Source organism: Lutra lutra, chromosome 4 (assembly GCF_902655055.1).
Source record: "Lutra lutra chromosome 4, mLutLut1.2, whole genome shotgun sequence".
NCBI lineage: Eukaryota > Metazoa > Chordata > Mammalia > Carnivora > Mustelidae > Lutra > Lutra lutra.
Window position 1 is genome coordinate 62,661,835 of NC_062281.1, and position 22,556 is coordinate 62,684,390.

General features: G+C 38.0%; 1 protein-coding gene across 13 annotated transcripts in view; it reads left to right on the forward strand.

Annotated features, from left to right (window-relative positions):
- The window catches only part of EYA1 (EYA transcriptional coactivator and phosphatase 1), a 361,580-nt gene that overhangs the window by 255,411 nt on the left and 83,613 nt on the right, over positions 1-22,556 (forward strand). The window lies entirely within an intron of this gene.

The following is a 22,556-nucleotide window of genomic DNA, read 5'->3' on the forward strand; positions in this document are numbered from 1 at the left end:
TCCATTTGCTTTATTACTTCTTTGTCAAAGATCAGTTGGCAAACTTTGTGTGGGTCTATTTCTGGGCTCTCTGTTCTCTTTCATTGATCTATTTGTCTATTCTTTAACTATTACCACATTATCTTGATTATTGTAACTTTGAATAAGTCTTTTAGATGGGGAGTATCACTCTTCTGTGTTCTTCAATTTTGTGTTGGCTATTCTGGGTCTTTTGCCTTTCCACATAAACTTTAAAGTCAGCTTGTCAGTATCCATCAACTAACTTACTTAGATTTGGTTTAGAATTGTATTGAATCTATAGATCAAGTTGGAAAGAACTGAAAATATTGAATCTTGACAATATTGAATCTTCCTATCCATGTACATGGAATATCTCTCCATTAATTTACTTTTTCATCAGAGTCCTATAGTTTTCCTCATATAGATTTTATACATATTTTTAGATTTATCTTTCTTTTTTGGTACTAATAAATCATATAACGTTTTTCATTCAAATTCCAATTGCTCATTGCAGGTATCTAGGAAAGCAATTGACTTTTGTATATTGTGTCCTGCAACTTCACTATGATCACTTATGAGTTCCAGAAGTTTTTCATGTTGATTCTTTGGTATTTCCTTTTTTACGTAAACAGTTATGTCATTTTTGAATGAAGACAGATTTATGCCTTTCTTTCTATTCTGAATATCATTTGTTTTCCTTTTCTTATCTTATTCCATCAGCCAGGACTTTCAATACAGTGTTGAACAGGAGTGGTGAGGAGACATCCTTGTCTTGTTCCCATGAAAACTTCTGGTTTCTCACCATTAAGTGTGTTGTTAGCTACATGTTCTTTGTAGATATTTTTTTTATCAGCTTGAGGACGTTTTCCTCTGCCCCTAGTTTGCTGAGAGTTTGTATCATGAATATGTGTTGGATTGTGTCCAGTGCTTTTTCTGCACTGTTGATATGATCATATGATTTGTCTTCCTTAGTCTGTTGATATGATGAATTACATTATTTGATTTTTAAATGTGGAAACAGCTTTTCTTACCTGGAATAAATCCCACTTGGTCATGGTGTATAAATCTTTTATACATTGTTGGATTCAGTTTTGCTAATATTTTAAGAATCTTTGCATCTATGTTCATGAGATATATTGGCCTGGGGTTTCCATTTCTTATAATGTCTTTGTCTGGTGTTGGTATTAGGGTAACAGTGACCTCATAGACTAAATTAGGAAATGTTTTTACTGCTTCTATTTTCTGAGACAGATTGTAAAAAAATTGGTATCATTTATTTACTAAATATTTGGTAGAATTCACCAGTGAACCCATCTAGGCCTAGTGCTTCCTGTTTTGAAAGGTTAATTATTGATTAAATTTCTTTAATAGATATAAAGCTATTCAGATTATCTATTTCTCTCTGTGTGAGTAGATTGTCTTTCAAGGAATGGTTCTTACCATTATAATTGGTGGGTATAGAGTTATTCATAATGCTCTTTTATTATCCATTTAATGTCTAAGGGATTGCTAGTGATGGCCTTTTCACTTCTGATATTAATGATTTTTGTCTTCTTCTTCTTCTTCTTTTTTTTTTTTTTTTGCTTTGGTTAGCCTAGCAGGAGATTTATCAATTTTATTGATCTTTTCAGGAGCCAACTTTCCATTTCATTGATTTTTCTTTATCATTTTCCTATTTTCAATTTCATTGACTTCTCTGATTTTTATTATTTCTTCTGCTTTATTTTGATTTAACTTGGTCTTCTTTTTCTAGTTTCCTAAAGCTTGAAGCTTAGGTTGTTGGTTTTAAATCTTTCTTCCCTGCTAATACATGCAGTAAGTGCTATCAAGTTCCTCTAAGTATTCTTTTTGTTGTATCCCACAAAATTTAATATTTCTATTTTTATTTAGGTCAAAATATTTTTATTTCCATTATCATCAAACTCCTCCCCTTTGAAGAGTTATATGTTTAACATTTTATTGGAGAAAAATATTAGAAACTTGATATCAGTACAGTATGTATTATTCGTGACAGCTGTCCAATTTTTCATATCTTTCCAATTAAATGGCTTTCTGTTGTTAGAAATGTATTTAGTTTCTGAGAAGAAGAGTATTTCATGGCAAATTCAAATTCCAGTATCTATAAGAGAAAATTTTTATCAGAATCAACTCTTTTTCTTTTTTTATTCCATTCTAAGTCTTGTAAGACCATATCACAGTTAAACCCATGGTTACATTAAATTTTAAGTGATGGGTTTCATTTTAAATTTCTTTTAAATTTCTTTTTTGAAACAATTCTTTACAAAGCAAATGGTTTTCTTCTATGTTCAAAAACATATAGAGGTGAGAAAAAAGAAAAAAGCATTTTAGGATGTTTTTCTTTTTTGATAGTATCTGAATTCACATAGTATCATCTCTTAGCTACTGATATGTGATGAATGCTATTTTCTTATATTAAACCCTAAAAATTTTAAGGCATATTATTAGCAAAGTAACCAAATACATTTTTTCAAAAAGGTGATAAAAACTATTTAACTACCATTTGAGAATAATTGTCATGAAGGAGTTTTCTAACTTGACTTTCTTAGAAAAGTACTTAAGCCATTCTTTAAAAATATTTTTATTGTATGATTTCTCCTTATATGATCAAAATATGAACTTATTTATAATTCATTTACTTTGCTTAAACAATTTGGCTTGAACACATATTTTTTGTCAAAAATCTTAGAACATTTCATAATAATTACGACAGCTATCGTAATAATAATACATAGTACAAATGTAATTGATGTTTTTAGAACTTTACATTACATGTAATCTTATAACATAACCATGAGGTGTAGTACTATTTGTCCCCATTTTACAGATGAGGAAAATGAGGTACATCATAGCTCTTACATGCTCAATGAACTATAAATATTATTGAGTTAATTGAGAATTTTGAGGCCAAATTTTTGTGGAAGGACTAATCACCTATAACATTGTACTTTTGAAATACTACAAAGCCATCAGAGAGAAAAGAGTAAATAAATGGAAAATAAAATATTTTAGGTGAATGCAAAATAAAACTAGTTATTTGTTCATCAGGAATGAGTTTTGGTATGCATGCTATAGAAAAGTCAGGTTTTCAAAGGATTTGTTCATTTGAATTCTTACCAAAAAGGTAGACGGTTGAAATCTACCTTTTCATGCTCTGACTACATGCAGACGATTTACTGGTTAAGGTGATGTACGGGAATCTTGCCAATATTGAATTTCAAGTGACAGAGGAAAAATCAGTATAAGAGGGAATTCAATATGCATGGGAAACCATTTGTTCCCTCTGCTTCTTTGATCCTTGCCAAGGCACACGAAAGTAGAGCAAAGCGCCTGAAAACCGGGAACATTCTTGTGCAAAGTTGCAGGGGAACTCTGAGCTCTCACAGGAATTCAGTGTGACAGGATGAAAAACGAAACTGCAGGCCGTCTGCCTTATAAACGCAGGAAATTCGGGCCACGTCTATATAACCGAACACGCCTACATCTGTCCACTGCAGAAATGATCCTGAGGTTTGCAACAGCATGGGTCTCGATTGCTCCGTTTTGCCGAGTGAGCAGTTCTGAAAATCTTTAGGCCATACTTGCTCTTTTTCGCTGATGCCTTGTGGACTTTGGAGAAGTTTGCAGTTTGTTCAGCTCAAAAATAAACTCTTTTACGGAAACAGTTTTAACTAACATTCTGGAAACATTTGTCGGCAAAACAAATATTTGTGTCTAAAATAGTCAGGCTATTACGATGTGAGAAAACAAAACAGATGTTTGTTTGGGGTTGTTGGGTTTGTTTGTCTTGATGGCATTCGCTTGCTTTCTTGCTTGCTTGCTTTTTTCCCTAACCCAGAGGAAACACAGTGTTAACCCTCATGAGATTATAAAATTCTTGAAAATAAAGTTCATTTTTTTTTTATATTGTGAGGAAAGTCATAAAAGTGGGCTGCCTTATCTTTGAGTTTTGGATTGTGTTTCCAAAAAATGAAAAATTCAGTGTTTCAGAATTTTCCCATTTTGTGCCTCATTACTGGTTTGACTAATTTTTTCAGTTTGGAGTCCGTTTTAGTATGCATGGATTCAAATATGTCATCCTTTCTTCTATTTATACTTAACATATGATTTGTGTATAAATACCCCAAATAAGAAAGCGTATATCATTGAGCTAGTTAAATTCGTTTACTGTCCTTCCCGTTTATTACTTTATCTTCTTTGGTAGCTAATCGATTCGTTGTTTCTGTAAAGCATTAAGCATCCTGTGGGACCAACACAGATCAATGTAATAAGTTTCCTTGTTTAAGTTGGAGGACATCAGCATTTACTGATAAATTTTTTTTCTTTGGAGATGGTTGAGAAAAGAACATACAAAGTTACCTGTGCCTCATTTAATTTGGATTGATTTGTTTAGTGGGTAAGTTTTGGGTTGACTTTCACCTATTTTCTGGGGACAGTGTAATTTTAGTTACGTATTTTTATTGAAATATTGTTAATACACAATGTTACGTGAGTTTCGGGAGTACAACATAGTAAATTGACAGGTCTGTACATTTCGCTGTGCTCCCCACAAATGTAGCTACCATCTGTCACCATACACCACTATCAAAATACCATTGACTATGTTCCCTGTGCTGTACCTTTCATCTCCGTGATTTATTTGGATTAATTTATAAGTAAAGATTGAATTGATGGCTATCATTTTTAGTCCCAGTTTGATAGCCAAAAATTTAAGTTTAGTGAATTTTTACAGTTTACTAAAGAACATATGAAAATGAGACAAAATTATAAAAGTATAGGAGGATTTACAGAGAAGAATAAAATTCCCTTAATCTTTTGTAGCCAGTTTTTTTCAGCTGAGTTCCTTGTATATTTTCCAGGGATACTTGTTCCTTATATAAACATATACAAAGCACTTCCCTCGGATACTTTTTTTTTTCCACATTCAAGTATGTATAGTTTGTTATTTTTCTTTTTCCTTAAAGAGAATAGAATACATACTGTTTTGTCCCTTACTTTTTTACTTAACAATATACAGAGAAAAATTAATAGGTATTTTTGATATGAATTTTATAAGTAAGTATAATAATAGCTGGTTTTTTTGAGTACACACTATATGCCAGGCATTTTTCTAAGCACTGTTCATGCGTGAACTTAGTTCATTCTCACCCAATTGCAAGAGATAGGTAGTGTTATCATTATCCCCATTTTACAGATGGATAAGCTAAGTAGAGAGTTCTATGGCAGCATGAGGATTTAACCTCCAGAACTTGACTACAAACTTGAATTCTTTTTTTTTTTTTTTTAAGATTTTATTTATTTGACAGAGAGATCACAAGTAGGCAGAGAGACAGAGAGAGATGAGGAGAAGCAGGCTCTCTGCTGAGCAGAGAGCCCGATGCGGGACTCGATCCCAGGCCCCTGGGATCATGACCTGAGCCAAAGGCAGAGGCTTAACCCACTGAGCCACCCAGGCACCCCAAACTTGAATTCTTAATTAGGCAGGCTGGTTCCAGAAACCACTGTGTCTGAGGTTTCAAATAAGCAAAATAATGGAAATGTAAACAAAGAAAAGGCAGAAACGATCTGGTGTTCATTTTCTTAAATTATTCAAAGAACTTAGCAAAGGCATGTATTAGCAGATATTCAGTTAAATATGTGTTAGATAATTTGAATAGGCTCTCTTTGCTTGCAAAATAGTATAGGTCTGAAATTACAGAGAAGTGGTATATAGTATATTTAAGGTATCTTGTATTTCCTTTCCTTTTTTTTTTTTTAAGATTTTATTTATTTGACAGAGAAAGAGAGATCACAAGTAGGCAGAGAGTCAGGCAGATACAGGGGTGAAGCATGCTCCCCACTGAGCAGAGAGCCCAATGCGGGGCTTGATCCCAGGACCCTAGGATCATGACCTGAGCCCAAGGCAGAGGCTTAACCCTCTGAGCCACCCAGGCGCCCCATAGTATTTCCTGAATTATAGGATCAGTTTGTAGATATCTTGAATAACCCAACAACCAAATGCATGCTTTTCCTGAATGTGCACTCTCTCCACTCCCTCTTTATCCTATTTAATAGTTATCTGTCATGGACTCGCTTAGAGAACAGTTTCTCACAACATCTCTACCGTCCCCTATGCTTCCCGGAGGATCTGGTTCTCTACATTTCCAAGTTCTTTCTTCTTTTTCCACTTGGATCTCATGGTGATGAGCAATAAGTGTAGGGGTGATGCTATTATTTTATCAAGGAAAAGGGAAGCCATCCATCTTAAAGTGTAAGTAGGCATCTTAATCTAGTACAGTCACCTTCTAACACTTTTAAAAATATTTATATGACCCCTCCAGAAACTTTATCAAGTATCTCTTCATAAAATTAAAACTGCATTTTCTTTAGTACCAGTAGTTAGGACGGATTTTACTGTTGTTCCCTTTTATGTAAGTGCTGATGTTTGAGTATAATTTTCTAGTATTTTGCAATGTATATGTGCAGTAGTCACCTGGGTTATTGATTTGACATGATGGATTGATTTAGCAATCCCGTCTGCCGTTGTCTCTGTGGAGAATAGCTTCTGGGTTCCAAAAACCAATTTAAATATATGTAAAGCAGGGGAACCTGAGAGGCTCAATTGGTTAAGCACCCGCTCTTGATTTCTGCTCAGGTCATGATCTCAGGGTGGTGGCATCGAGCCCCACCTTGGGCTGAACACTAGGGATAAAGTCGGCTTGGGATTCTCTCTTTTCCTCTGCCCCTCCCCATGTACAACCTGCTCTCAAGCACTCTCTCTTTCAAAACAACAACAACAAAAGACCAAAAAACATAAAACATGGCTGATTTGTAAATTGACAACTCTCTTGTCTCTACAAATCCACCTGAGCAACTTTATTATGAAGCCATTGGGCAGTAGGGAATTTTAAAGTTAGAAGGGACCTTACAAGTTCTTTTGCTGAAGACCTTCACTCTCCTGATTATGAATAAGGAATCTGGAAATAACGACATCTTTCCAAAGCGGCATCACCCATCCTTGCCAGCGTCTCTTAATGGCACGCTGGAGTGGCAGCCTTGGAAGGCAGAATGATGTGGCGTGGCCTTTGCCCCACTGCTCTGGGCTGCACTGCTGCCTGCGAAAGATGGGGACAGAGAGCCCTTAATGAGTTCGCAAGCAGGATCAGTTAGGGAGACAAATTGTTAGGTTTAAAATTATCAGGGTTTTCCTGTACCTGAGGTCTTTCCAGATCCTTTGATACTAATACCCACCGAGAACTGCACATAATGGACATGCTTCCCAATCATAATGGTCTCAGAACCAGTCTCCACCCACCCCCACCCCCACAAGGGATACCTGTGAACTTGGGGACCGCACCGCCTCAAGGTATTAATTAAGAAAAAGGAGTGGTGGCTAAGGATTTGGGGTTGGGCTAACCTGGATTTGAATCCTGGCTCTATTATTTACTCTGGGCAGGTCACTTAGCGCTTCAGCGTATCAGTTTTCATTAAATGAGGATAACCCTGCTCATGTGTATGGGATGAATGTGAGGATGATGTTATGTAAGTGGCCCGCAAAGTGATGGATGCCCACTGGGCCCTCAAGTGTTCATTTGTTCCATGTGTGCATTTAGCAGACATTTATAAAAGCTAAGCTGTGCCAGGCCTTGTGCCTGGCCCAGAGGATATAGGGGGGACAAAAAGGGCAAGATCCCTGGCAGTAGGGAGTCAGTGTGTTTTCTTCCCTCTTGAAGGGAAGAAACGGGGCGCATAGTGCATTGTAGTTGTTTCAGACGCTGAAGCCCCCGAAGTGTGGTTGACCAGTTTCCTCCACGTAGGATGACTGGGAGAGGCTGAAACGTGTGAGGACGGATGATAGAAGTTTCTATGAGGTTGTCCACAGAGTACTGGAGACAATGGCTGTATTTCAGGAGTGAGAAATCTCTCTTGATTTAGTTACTAGACCTTGACTGAAGAATTAATTTACCAGGGAGACCACAATCAGTGATGGTGTGAAAAGGAAGTAATGGTTGTAGAATACAGATAGAGAAGTCAGAACAGTTCTCTAACATTAGTTCAAATAATATTTATTAATCTCTGACTTCTGGTTAATCCTATAACATTAGTCAACAAGTCTACTTGTGTTTAGTTTATTTTACCCAAGTTTCTATGGGAGAGTTCTATAGCTGATAACTTAAAGTTGTTAAGATTCCTTTAAGTGTTCTCCTCTTTAATAAAGTAATATTTACTGAGAATATAATATAGTATAATGTAATTTATTCAAGACCTTGCTGAGATTTCTGGGTTTTGTTCATTTGTTTGTTTGTCCAAGACAGCAAAAACTCCCACTTAAAACATCTCCCAGTATAACATTGTCATGGTCACACTCTGTGGCATATAATTTTGAAGGCTTGATAGTCTATTAGTTGGTAGGTCTCTAAGAATCCCAAGCAGCTTTTTGAGGACTATCGTGAGACTTTCCCTTCGGCTGTGGACTTCCACATGGGAATCTTCCCTGGTTAGGTCCCTTTATTTTCATAAGAGAATATCGTTTCTATTCTCAACACAGGTAACTTAGTAAAACATATCCGTCTCCACTCAACTGAGCAACCAAGAGGAGCTCCACTTTAGGTAACTTGGAGTATAACATTTTACCTCATTGCTTCTTAACACTCAAGGAGATACTCGCTTGTGTCAGCTACCAGAAGGGCACTTAAAGCTTCATTCTTCTAGATATTTTCAGTTTTACCCTTAAAATAAGCAAGGTCCCACCCCCCCGGCCCAGCTCTGCAATCTAATTACTGAGTTAGCCCTATGAAGTCTGCTGTGCTTCTCCCGAGAAGTAAGAATCCTATGAAACCTGTTGTTTTCCTTTACCATGAGGGTATGTTCCTGGCATCACACTAACATCCTCTCAGTAAGCAGTCTTGGGAGGCATTTCTGTCTCATCTCTGTGCTAGAAATACCTAGGTTTTCTATAGAAAAATTGACAGTCTCTATATATACCCCTGAGTCTTAGAATTCCGTGTGCCATTGACTGCAGACCTTAGGGCAAGCAGACATGTGCTGACCACTCTGTCTCCTGGCTTTTATTTTACCTTTTCCAATTCAGTATTTTTTTTCTAATGTAGTCATTCGTTTTTTTAAATTTCCATATAGTTATTGTGTACTTATTTCGTGCGTTATCTTAAACCCATTCTGGATACCGGTAAGATATCAATTATCTGGAAAATACAATTAAGAACTAAAATGTTTTATTCAATAAGAATAGGAGTGAGAAAAATCGATTTACCCCATCCGCTCCATATTCAGGAAGTACTTAGTTTCTAAATCTTCCATTATCACCGTGTTTGTAAATGTCGCCATTTTGGTTAATATGTCCACAAAAACCCACTTCAAGGTTCTCATAATTACAGCTTCACAAGAGCACACACCTGCTCATCTTTTCTTCTCTTTGCTCAAAGCCCCAAACTGCCGTGTCTAATAGGCTTGTTATGTGTTTCAATCCAGCTAATTTATATAAAAAACACGTTGTGAATTGCAAAATGGCTCCCAAATGTAAGAATTCATTTTCTTTACCACTGACATTATTTTCAACTTGTGCAGTTTATTTTCTTTTCCATCCCTGATGACATTTTAAATGTTCTCCCTTTCAGTATTCTAAGAATGTTCTTTCCGTGGAGTCTCTTTGCTTTCCAGTTTCCCAGTTAATGTTTTCCCTAAAGCGTCTGTTTCAGTACATTTGTTCATCTAATTACCTCCCCTGACTCACTTTTAATATTGATAAAGGTTATCGAGGAAGCACATTTCTCTTGAGACTTATTCCTTAATCTTGCTATTAAATTTCATTACCCTGTTCCCTAATTGAAGGAAAGGCCGAAAACACAGTTTCTTCTCCTTTCAAATATGAGTAAGGGCTTAAAGATGTTCCTCAACATTCCATTAGGTATTCATCGAGCGGCTCTTAATTATAAAGTTGTCTTAGGTTCTGAAGGGATACAGAGAATAGGACGGTTCTTCCCTATCCTCAAGGAGCATTTATGTAAATAGCCAAACCTAACAAACGTTATATTTTTAAAAATGCCATGCTAGAAGCAGCAAAGTGCTCTGGAAGAATATAAGAACAGAGATTTCTTATATAAAGTATTTGGAGAAAAAAACAATGAAAGGAATGAAATTTATCCTCAGCACTGAATGATGTAAATGGGTGAGGGACAGAGGATAGAGATGGGGTATTTATTCAAGGCTGGAGAAATAGACCCTTTTAAATGGGCTCGTCAGTGGTATCCTTTCCATCAGAATAAAGACACTATATATAAATGTCACCGAAGAATGAAATCCTTTTTGAGCCGACAAATCACTTTGTGATCATCTTTATGAGTAAGATAACTGAGCCCAGAGAGACGATTTTGAACAATTTACTTCCCACCACAACACTAACATGCTGGCTAATTCTACAAATGACAAGTTACCAAGCCTGTTCAGATCCTACTGTCTGAATTTGTAGGTTATGCTGTCTACCACAGTGAAATGTGAACTACTCAGTTTCCCATGTTCAGTAAGTTAAGGAGGATGTGGAAATGGACCAAAGTTTGCAAGACCCATCCCCTCCACAGGTGGGTTATTTCCCAAAAATTGAAAGGGAAGAGGTCACGTTTTTGGAGTCTGTACAGGTTCTGTAATCCATGCTGCTAAGCCTCAGTTCCAGGCAGCTCCCTCTCTGACCCCAGACCTCCCCAGGCAGGGGCCCTTCAGTGACTCTGTCGTCTCTTTGTCTTCATGGCTGCGAAGCAAGGGTTCTGGCTTGGGGAAGTGACATGCTCTCTGAGAAAAGTCAAGACTGGTTCAGTCAGGTGTGTGAAGCCAGAGAAGGCAGATGGAGTGAGAGAAATAATCTCAGAGCCTAGAGGAAGCCGAGTTCAATCCACCTGTCTACTTGTCAACCGTAAAGTGGCCTCTTCCAGTGAAAGGTAAGGTCTACTCCGAGTTCTGCACTGCGTAAAATAAGTTGAATCCAGAATATGGAATCAGGAACCAATGCACCCAAGTTCCCTTCCTGTCAGCTCCTCCCAGTATGAGCATGAAGGCACACGGATAAGTAGTTAACTGTGATATACATTCTTTATGAGAATGGTGAAATAAGATTTGCATGAAGGATTATCCATGATCACGTGCAACTTGTGAACCAGGGATGTCCCACATGCTGGGTTGTTAGCTCATTCAACACTGGATGTTTATGGAGCCTCTGGTATATTCCAGGCACTGTTCTAGACACAGGGCACTCGGCAGCACACAGACTACAAGTCAATGCAAAATGCTTCTGGCTGTCCAAAGTGCTTGGAAGGATGAAGCAGTTTGTAAAACAGATAGAGTTAGGACAGACAGATTCTTTCAGAAGCATGGTCTGGCAGGGTGACATTTGAGCTGAGACCCAAAATTACTGAGTAGAGAGCACACCACCTCTGAGTCCTGGCAGGGGTGTGGGGGAGTGTTCTGGGAGAGTAAACAGCAGTTCCCCAAGCCTGGAGGCAGGATTGTGCTTGGTGGATGGAGCAGCAACAGGAAGGCCAGTGTCACTGGATCACTCTGGGGTGGAGAGTGGGAGGGGCCTGGGATAGGGAGGTAAGAAGCCGGATCATAGAAGGCATGTGGGCACCAGGGAAGACTTTGGATTTTTTGTTTGTTTTGAATGAGGTGAGAAGTGTTTAAGCATAAAAGTGACATGGTGTCATTATATTTAAAATAGAATCTGTCTGCTTGTTGGACTGAGAATAAGCAAGGGAAGAAGGGGCATGGTGGTCACGCAGGAGATGGTTCCTATGGCCCAAGAAGAGGGAGCTTGGGCTGGCTCAGATGATAGGGGAGGAGGTGGTGAATGTGGTCAGATTTTAGAGAGATTGGAAAGTAGAGCTATCAGGATTTGTTGGTGGATTTAATGTGAAGAGTAATAAGAGAGGAATGATGACACCAAAGTTTTGGGCCCAAAGAGCTAAAAAAGGGCATTTGCCACTTATTAATATGGTAGAAATGGCAGGAAGAGAAGGTATTGTTGGAGAAATCAGGATTTCTGTTGAGCACGTGTTAAGTTTGTGGTGCCCTGGCTGTTAGAAATCCAGGGGAAGATGGCAAGTAGGTTGTTCAATGGATAAGTCTGTTGGGTAGGAAAATTCAGGATGTAAATTTGTGACTCATCACAAATGCCATTTAAACCTTACATGTCTGCATGAGTTGACCAGGGGAGCGAGCATAAATGCAAAACATGAGAGGGCCAAGCATGGCGCCTGGGCTTGCAAACAAGAATGATTTGTTTCAAGGATTTTTTTTTTTTAATTTAGCGCTGTCTATAAAGACCTTTTCAAAGGTTTCCAACTTTGTTGCCCTCTTACTGGGAAATGAAAGTAGCTGAGCGAATGTGTACACGCACACACATTTCGTTGTCTGTGGTATTGCCTTCTGACACAGAGGAATTCAAGCAGGAAGTTTAGGCCACCACTGGAATTTCTCTAGAGGCTTGACAATAGTAGGAATTTCAGTTTTCAGCTCTGAGGGGGTCTGAGTAGAGAGGTTGATTCCAGGCAGCCCTTCCCCTGATGGCCTTACAGGAGAAGAGAATCCATTTTACAAAATGTCGTCAGAGGGCAGAGGCAAGCCTGTCGTCAGAGGGCTGGAGGTGAGCCTGCGAAGGAATGTTCTTCAGATTCAGTTATTAGAGGTCACGGTTAGCCCAGGACATCTAAGTGCTCAGTGGGAAAGGCCTACCTGCCCCTTTGTCATTGGATCTTTCGCCTAAATTTCCTAATTTTCCTGTGTGGAAAATGGCTGGGCATTTGAATTTTTCTTAGAAAGATGGCTTAGCTCATCACCCAGTGTCCCTGATGTGCTTGCCTGCTGGGGTAGCTTGTGATTGTGTCCTCCAGATTCTGTCAACTACAAAGAGCCCTGTAAGAAAGCATCACCAAGGCCACACACCTAGAGAGGTGCCCAACCTACAGCAGTTTCTTTAGGCTTGGTGCCTGCCTAGAGCCATTCTGCTAGAGACGAGGACACAAAATCACTCGCATGATATATGCGTCCAGTGTTCCTACCAACCCAAGGAGACTCTCATCTATTTTGCATGCCAAGTTACTGTGTTCATGAGAAAAACAGAACCTTGTTTGCATATTCAAAGAAGATATATATTAATACCATGGCTGCTGGGGGTCACTTCCCACCTGGGATAATATGTACTTTAAAAAAAGTACATATTAAATTCCTTTTCTGTTTATTATCAATTCCAAAAAAATAAGCACCTTGTTTTGGACCTTGTTCTCTAGTTAGTTTGGCAACATGGTTCACTTATTATTTGTATCATGATGTTAACATTTAAGGTTTGCAGCAATGTTGAAGAAGTAATATCACCCAGAGAAGTAAGGTGACAGTCACTTAAATCGCATAGTCATAAGGAGTCACTTACTGGAATCTCATATTAACACACTATTTCCCTAATGAATACAATTATATACTCCCACAAGCCAAACCTGTTTGATAAAGGTTTGTTGGAACACCACCATACTTGTTTATTTTTTAAATTCAATTTAATCAATTTTAAAAAAGTATTACTAGTTTCAGAGGTAGAGTTTAGTGATTCATCATTTGCATATAACACCCAGTGCTCATTACATCATGTGCCCTCTTTAATGCCCATCACCCAGTTATCCCACCTCCCCTCCAGCAACCCTCAGTTTGTTTCCTATGGTTAAGAATCTCTTATGGTTTGTCTCCCTCTCTGTTTTCATCTTGTTTTATTTTTCCTTCCCTTCCTCTATTCTCTACTGTTTTGTTTCTTAAATTCCACATGAGTGAAATCATATAATTGTCTTTTTCTGATTTACTTCACTTAGATTAACCCACTCTAGTTCCATCCACATTGTTGCAAATGGTAAGATTTCCTTGTTTTTTGTTTTTGGTTTTGGTTTTTTTTTTTTTTTTTTTTTTTGGTGGCTAAATAATATTCCATTGTATTTTGTATTCATCTGTCAATGGATGTCTGGGCTCTTTCCATAGTTTGGCTATTGTGGACATTGCTGCTGTAAGCGTTTGGGTGCACGTGCCCTTTCAGATCACTACATTTGTATCTTTAGGGTAAATACCCAGTAGTGCAATTGCTGGGTCATAGGGTAGCTTTATTTTCAACTTTTTGAGGAAACTCCATGCTGTTTTCCAGAGTGGCTGCACCAGTTTGCATTCCCACCAACAGTGTAGGAGGGTTCCCCTTTCTCCGTGTCCTCACCAACATCTGTTATTACCTGACGTGTTAATTTTAGCCATTCTAACTGGTGTGAGGCGATATCTTATTGTGGTTTTATTTGTATTTCCCTGATGCTTAGTGATGTTGAGCAATTTTATATGTGTCTGTTGGCCATTTGTCTGTCTTCTTTGGAGAAATATCTATTCATGTCCTCTGCCCATTTCTTGGCTGGATTATTTGTTCTTTGGATGTTGACTTTGATAATTTCTTAATAGATTTTGGGTACTAACCAGCCCTTTATCTGATAAAACATGCAAATATCTTCTCCCATTCTGTAGTCTGTGCTTTGGTTTTGTCCACTGTTTCCTATGCTGTGCAAAAAGCCTTTCATCTTGATAAGTCCCAATAGCTAATTTTTGCCTTTGCTTCCCCTGCTTTTGGAGACATCACCACCCTGTTCCTTTATTAATATTTTGTCTGTGGTTGCTTTTCCACTATAATGGCAGAGTTAAGTTACACAAAGCCCAAGATATTTACTATCTGACCAGTTTTTAAAAATTGCTGTCTTTTTCATTAGCGAATAGAGACAGAAAAAAAAATATTGTGGGCAAGTCGGCTCCATGCCTCTCTCTGGGTACCTATGTTATCTGTACCTCGCTATCCCACCAGTGGGTTTCACTGCCCTTTCACCTCACAGTGTGGCCATTTGAGAGAGGGTTTCTGGAAACTTTGAGTATATGTGGTTTTCCTACTTTGCTCATTGATTACAGAACCCATCCTTGGAGTAAGATGCAACCCCATATTTACCTTAAAGTAATCAAACTCAGCTTTATAGAGTAGTTTTTGTTGTTGTTGTTGTTGTTTTTTTACCTCATAGGAAAACCAATTTTAAAAATTATAAACAGAAATAAACCCAATGGTGGTTTAGGATTTGTTGGGCTTGTGGCCTCCCTATGGGAAATGTCAGGGTAATCAGAATAACCTTTCCTCATGGAATCAGAATTAATCTCTCTGCATTCTTTCTCTCAATTTTCCTGATTTTGGCTTGATTCATCCCTTTTGAGAGGATTTTTACATATACATATGTTGATTTTGAGAGTCTCAAAGTTTGGGGGTGCCACATGGTCAGTTGCTGACATCTTCACACTCAACCTGTGTAACTGTCCGTATACTTAAAATGTTGAGTCTCAAACATGACAGTAACCTGCTTTTAGGAAAGTAAGACACCCTGTTCTTTTTGTCCGAGTCCCCTATAGCAGCAAATGGAATACAACTATTGATTGCCATGTATCAGGTTCATTCAATTTAGGTAATCTCTATAAGGCTATCCTACAAAGCTCTGTACTTCCTCTTGTAATTGGTATTGTCTTAGTGTAGATTCAGGGTCTAGCCAGAGATGATAGCTTTCCTGGCCTCAACCCAATTATCATTATATATGTGGCAAGAGCTTCCTGTCCACACAGAGTCTGGTTACTTGATTCTGTTTCAGAGGAGTAGTCTTTCACCTCAGTTAAACTTAGAAATGAGGAAGGAGAGCTTCCATCCTCCCAAAGCAAAGAGAAGTGCGCTTGCAGGAACCCTGTATTCTACTTCCTTTACAACTACCACTGGCATATATAGTCCCAGGAGTGTAAAGTTAGATCAAAAGTTCTCTGCTCCACTTAGAATAAATGTAAATTCTTATCCCTAAATCTTCAAGGAGTCAACCAGGCCAACAGGCTGTGCTTTATATAGTGCAGGACTACATAAAGAAAAAAAAAAAAAAAAAAAACTTCTGTGAAGGAAAACATAATTTAGGGAAATACCAGCATCATTTGAAGACTTGAGCTATCGAGAGGAAAAGTATCTACAGATATGAAAAAGAGGTTAAAACTTTTATATTTATTAGTAAAGGAGTATAAAGAATTGCCAAGGATTTGGATAGTTCATAAAGGGAAGTATAATTTGTAAACCCATATTTGTAAGTATCTCCAATATGTCCCAATTAAAACCACTACTATTCTACACCGAATAAAATAGCAAGGACTTCTTTAAAACAATAATAACCACTGTGTGTAATGCTGTGGTAAAATTGACCCAATTTAAATTGATTCAATCCTTTTGAAAACTATTTGGCAATGTATATAAGAAAGTAGCTAACATGTCCAGGAATAGCATGAGAAATAAAACCAGATAATGAATTTGTACTAGGTACGGTAAGCAGTAAACCCTGATGGATTCTGATGGTTGGTGTTGCCATGGTATTTTGTATAGAAGAAATGTCCCTAAGACTCAAGTAGGAGTTATGAACTCAGCTCAGAGAGAGCCAAGAGGAACTAAATGGAATCTTCTGAGTTCCAGTTCTGTTTTCCTTTGCAATATTGAAGGATTTGTGGAACTCTTCAGTAATACTTACAAATGTAAGAATGTTAATGATCTTATGTAGATTCTAAAATTTTATGATTGAATATGTAAACATTAATGTTTAAATAAGCTTTAAAAACAAATTTCTCATTTTGAAATATTTTGACTAGCTAGTAGGAATAATTAGGTAGGTAATCTTCATAGACTTAATAGAGCAACAGCCAAACTTGAGAAACATTCATTCTTTCAGTCATCTTTTTTTTTTTTTTTAATGTGTACTTGGTGCTCTGGACTCTCACTGCATTCTCAGAATATAAAATGAACACTACCAGCTTTTTTTTTCCTTTTTTTAATTTTATTTTTTATAAACATATATTTTTATCCCCAGGGGTACAGGTCTGCGAATCGCCAGGTTTACACACTTCACAGCACTCACCATAGCACGTACCCTCCCCAATATCCATAACCCCACCCCCCCTCTCCCAACCCCCCTCCCCCCATCAACCCTCAGTTTGTTTTGTGAGATTAAGAGTCACTTATGGTTTCTCTCCCTCCCAATCCCATCTTGTTTCATTTACTCTTCTCCTACCCCCTTAACCCCCCATGTTGCATCTCCTCTCCCTCATATCAGGGAGATTCATATGATAGTTGTCTTTCTCCTATTGACTTATTTCGCTAAGCATGATACCCTCTAGTTCCATCCACGTCGTCGCAAATGGCAAGATTTCATTTCTTTTGATGGCTGCATAGTATTCCATTGTGTATATATACCACATCTTCTTTATCCATTCGTCTGTAGATGGACATCTAGGTTCTTTCCATAGTTTGGCTATTGTAGACATTGCTGCTATAAACATTCGGGTGCACGTGCCCCTTCGGATCACTACGTTTGTATCTTTAGGGTAAATACCCAGCAGTGCAATTGCTGGGTCATAGGGTAGTTCTATTTTCAACATTTTGAGGAAACTCCGTGCTGTTTTCCAGAGTGGTTGCACCAGCTTGCATTCCCACCAACAGTGTAGGAGGGTTCCCCTTTCTCCACATCCTCGCCAGCATCTGTCATTTCCTGACTTGTTAATTTTAGCCATTCTGACTGGTGTGAGGTGGTATCTCATGGTGGTTTTGATTTGTATTTCCCTGATGCCGAGTGATGTGGAGCACTTTTTCATGTGTCTGTTGGCCATCTGGATGTCTTCTTTGCAGAAATGTCTGTTCATGTCCTCTGCCCATTTCTTGATTGGATTATTTGTTCTTTGGGTGTTGAGTTTGCTAAGTTCTTTATAGATTTTGGACACTAGCCCTTTAACAGCTTCTTTCCTCTAAAAGCGGGAGTAATGGATATTTGCTCAAAATAACTCAAGTTGTTATCTACTATGGACATAAATGATTGCAAATATTGTATAACCCTACAACAGAGATAAACATAACTGTAAAACAGGGACTCAGATTTAGATAGAAAATTCATGAAGAACATATGTGAACTTTAGGTGTTCATGGGAATTTCACAGACAGACTGGGGAGGGGTAGTAAGTATAAAGAAAGAGCATTCTAAAAAAATGGAATAGCATGTTCAATGTCATGAAAGAGCATGACATGTTCAGAGAACTCAGAAAATTAGGTGTGACTGTCTGAAGTGGAGAGTATGAAGGGGAGAGAGAAGTTGGACTTGGTGGGACTTCTCTGTGTTTCAAGGTAGCTAACATAGTAGAGTGCTAGTGTCATGCACCAGTTCTAACTACCTTTATATATGTATATTGGTTTTACTTTTCTCATTTATTCTGATTTTACAGATGATGAAACTGACTCATACAAAAGGTAATTAACTTATCCAAAGTTATACTTCTCATAAGCAGTGGGATTGTGACTTGAAACATAGCAGTTGAGTCCATAGCTCAGTGTCCTAAAATCCTAAAATCTAGACTGCCCTTCCTGTTCTACCCTAGGAGTTTGGAGCATTGAAGAGTTTTAAAGTTTTCTGTCATGTTGGTGTAGGTGGTAATTGAAAGGTTATGGGTAGTAAGCTTGAAAGCCGCCTGTTGCAAGAATCAAGGCAGGGATGATGAGAGCCTGAACTTGAAATAAAAAGTATTCAAAAGGTAAAATCCACAAAACTTAGTCTAGATGATGGAGCTAACAAGTAATTTCTGGCTTAAAAAACTGGGTAGATGTTGGTACCATTAAGCAGACTCATTAAGAGAGAAGGAGGCTCTTACATGTGGAGACAGCTTTAGTTGTGGTGCCCATGGAGTATTCGGGTAGAGAGGGTTAGCTAACACTGAGGTGTTCAGGTCAACAGATCCGGAGGCTTTAGAATCATCAGCCTTGAAGTTATCATTGAAATCCCTCTTACAAATACTACAAACTGCTGAGAGCTTGTAGTGAGATAAGAGAGCCATAGAGAAAATTCTCCTGTACTGCTGCTCAAGATATACTCCACCAACTGGCTACCTATCCACTTTGTTTAGTAATAGTCCATGTGACATGAGGATTTGCTTCAAAATATAATCAACAGCATCACTGAGCACACTGTGTATTTCAACTTCTGTTTTTAATCTTAGCAAGACTTTTGATGAAGGAAGCATCGCATTAATTAACATCCTGATACAAGCTTCTTATTTTGTCCCAGATCAATTTGAGTATCACTAATACAGAAACACTAACATTTAAGCTTTGGGTAGAGGAAGAGACTCTAAAGGGATGGAAGTAATAGTGTGAGTGGGAGGATGAGAAGCAAAAGTGGGAGGACGAGAAGTCAGTTACTCTAATGGAACCCAGTTTAGAAGAGCCAGTGGTCAGCACAGTCACAGCAAAGTACAATAAGACTAAGAACTAAAATATAATTATTGAATTTGGCCATTATAGGGTCTCAGTAACAACCCCTGTTTACTCTTCTACCTTCTGCTATCTCATTTTTATCCCACTAGTCCACCACCTCAATACTTCTCAAATCTATACTTTTGCCATGTGTGCCAAAGACCTCATCGACTCTAAATCTCCAAGTACTCTTGGAGTCTGTCTTCACTTTAGCTTATCTTTTGGCTGATCAGAAGTTATTGATCACTCTCTCCTTCGGGACATACTCTTTCCTCTACAACACACTAACCTTTGTTTTCTTCCTCATGTCCTACCCATTTTTCTCTGCCTGTCCCTCTACATACTCTCCATGTCTTTAATTATACCCATATCTTTAATCATATTATGTATGGCATCAATTTCCAAACCTAAACCCAGCCCACATTTCTTTCCTCAGCTTCAGAGCAGTCTAGCAGCCTACTGGACATCTTGAATACCACAGACTCTTCAAGTTCAGTACGTTCAAAGTTGAATGTGAATTCTCATCTGCACACTTCCCCATAATCCCTTCTTCCTAAACCCATGCCTTGTGCCTTATACCTTCACCTTCCCTGTTGTTAAACCACTAACATCAGTGTCATCCTTGACTTCCCTCTTTCTCTTCCTTTCCCTCCCAATGACACCTTGTATCTGTAGCTCTCCCTATCTCCACTACCTACATGGGCCACCAATCGCCCGCTGAATTATCCTCCTGGCTGGTCTCTGCTTCTCACTCTTGACTTGCCTCCAGCACCTGCCCCAAAGTGGAGCTAGAACCATCTAAGTTGGAAATTTGATTTCATCCCTACATTCTTAAATTCCTTGCCTGCCAATCCGCCTCATCTCTGTATTCTTCCTCTGTAGAATCAGGTCAGATTAATTTTTTTTTTTTTCCAATTCTTTGACATTCTCTCTCCTCTCCCCTCCTCTCTCTTTCTCTCTTTCTCCACTGTCACACATGCTCATGTCCCTGCCTGGAAAACATTTATATTCCATTTTTTACTGGAAGCAGTTTGTTCTTCATCTTCAGGACACTTCTATAATCCTGTAAATCTAAGTTATGTGGACTTGCTCTATGGTCTCCCAGCACTCTACCTTTCTCATGTCATGACCCTTTCTCTATTGTTTTCTAATCTCTTATTTTTGTTCATAAATCAGTGCCTTCCTCTGAATTTTAAGCTCCAAAAAGACCATATCTGTATGGTATCATCATACTTCAAGCTCTTGGTACAGTGCCTGAAATAGTATGGGCATGCAGTCATTGTTTGTTAAATGGAATAAATGCTCTTCTATTTTCACATTCATTATCTCAGTGGGGGTAAAGTTGAATAATTTGGAAAGGATTTTAATGAAACATGAGATTTCAGTGGATTAGAAGATAAAATTATTTGTTGAGTTGTTTTACACTAATAGAAGGAAGGAGAATAGAGTCAGGAAAACTGGTTAGGAGAATAGAAGTGTTTATTCCCACCTCATAGAACAAAGAGGAAGAGATTTTTTAAAATCTAGCTTGCATCATTTAACTTTTATATTACTTCTAATAAGTTGAGGCCTATAAGGGGTGTATGTGTGTGTGTGTGTTTTAATATTTAGAGGTATCAGATTGTCCATATTTTAGGGCTTTTTTTCCACGTGGAAAATCTTTAGATAAGATAATTAAGAAATCTACCTGTATACTTTGCTCATTGAACTTAGTTTCTTTGGGGATAGGTTTATAGAATTGAGTAATCAATTTAATATTCATTTTTATTTCAAAAAAAAAAAGAAAGATGGAGTACATTTTTAAAAAGATTTAATTGGGTTTTAACACAGGAATAAAGAAATATACACCAAAAACTAAAGGAATGGGTAATCCATAGGAGAAATCTAGGGTAAGAAAACCTTGGCAAGATGAAACACTTGGAGGAAAAAATTCGCCCTAAACTAGCTAGAAGTCAAAGCAAAAGACATGATATAATATGATACATTGCTTCACATCTTTTAGCTTCTTCTCAAATATGAACCGCAAAAGGTGGAGAACTCACAACTGAAGATGGACTTTGCAGTCAAATACTTGAAGTATGAGTCAAATTTAGATGCCAGTTATGCCAGTTGCAAAGTAAATGTTGTTTTGACACTGGTAAAGAAATTGGCATGTGTTCTGTCTCAGATGGTGGCTATCCAGGTTTGCACAGAGATATAGTTGCAGAGTTTTTAAAGAAGAAGGAGGTCAAGACTTTTTCTTCAAAACACAACTTTGAATTCTCTGAGCTCCTTAAAAATATGTATTTCTTCAGAGGTCCTAATTCCTCTATAAAACATGGAAGGCAGATGCTTGGCTTCGAACGTTTTGAGGAGAGGATGCCACAGTCCTCTGCTTCTGTAAGAAAAGGATCACATGTGGATTTGGAGAATGTTAAACTTTGACCAGCCAGCACTGTATTTTGATAGTTCTATAAGATGGGTTAGCTCAACAATGCATCCCATGGTACTACATATGCTGACGTAGTGAAAAGTTGTTTTGGACTTTCTGGCCATAATTAACTAACAAGCTTGTACATTATGATGGTGGTTCCTGGGTACAAGGACCCAATGACTGGCTTATATGAAGAAGTTTGCTGTCTTGTTTTCTATGGCAGAAGACATGCAAAAGTCTCATCCAAAAGTGATAGAAATCTGTTTGGATTTTAAAGTTGAACAGAAGATATAGGGCTGTTCTATGTGGTTTAGAAGTGGAATTTACTCTGTTGCAGTCCATTCCTATCCACCCCACCTCCTAAGGCTTAAGCCTTAAACTTGGAAGTAATACTGAGACCACATGGTTTGACACACGGCTGGCCTTCTGGATACAGTTAGGGATGATAGTATATTAACAGAGGCTACCAGATATTCAGCTGTTCTCAATACTTTTCTGTTTGGTGAAATGTAATATCAACAACATCTCAGTAAGAATTATCATTCCTTATACCACCTTGGGAAATTCCAAACTGTATCCAGAAAAGAAATCTGGCAAAGCATTTTGGGGAGGTAGAAATTGTTTAATGCATGGACTGGAGAAAAGAAGAAACTATAAGGGGTTTTTGTTCATTTTGGAACAGGGTAAGAGTGCCCCCACCCCAACTCTATAGTCATCACTACTCAGCCCTTCCTGTAGCTCGTTAGGGGTGGTTCTTTATTTTGTCGTTTCTGTATAACTGTT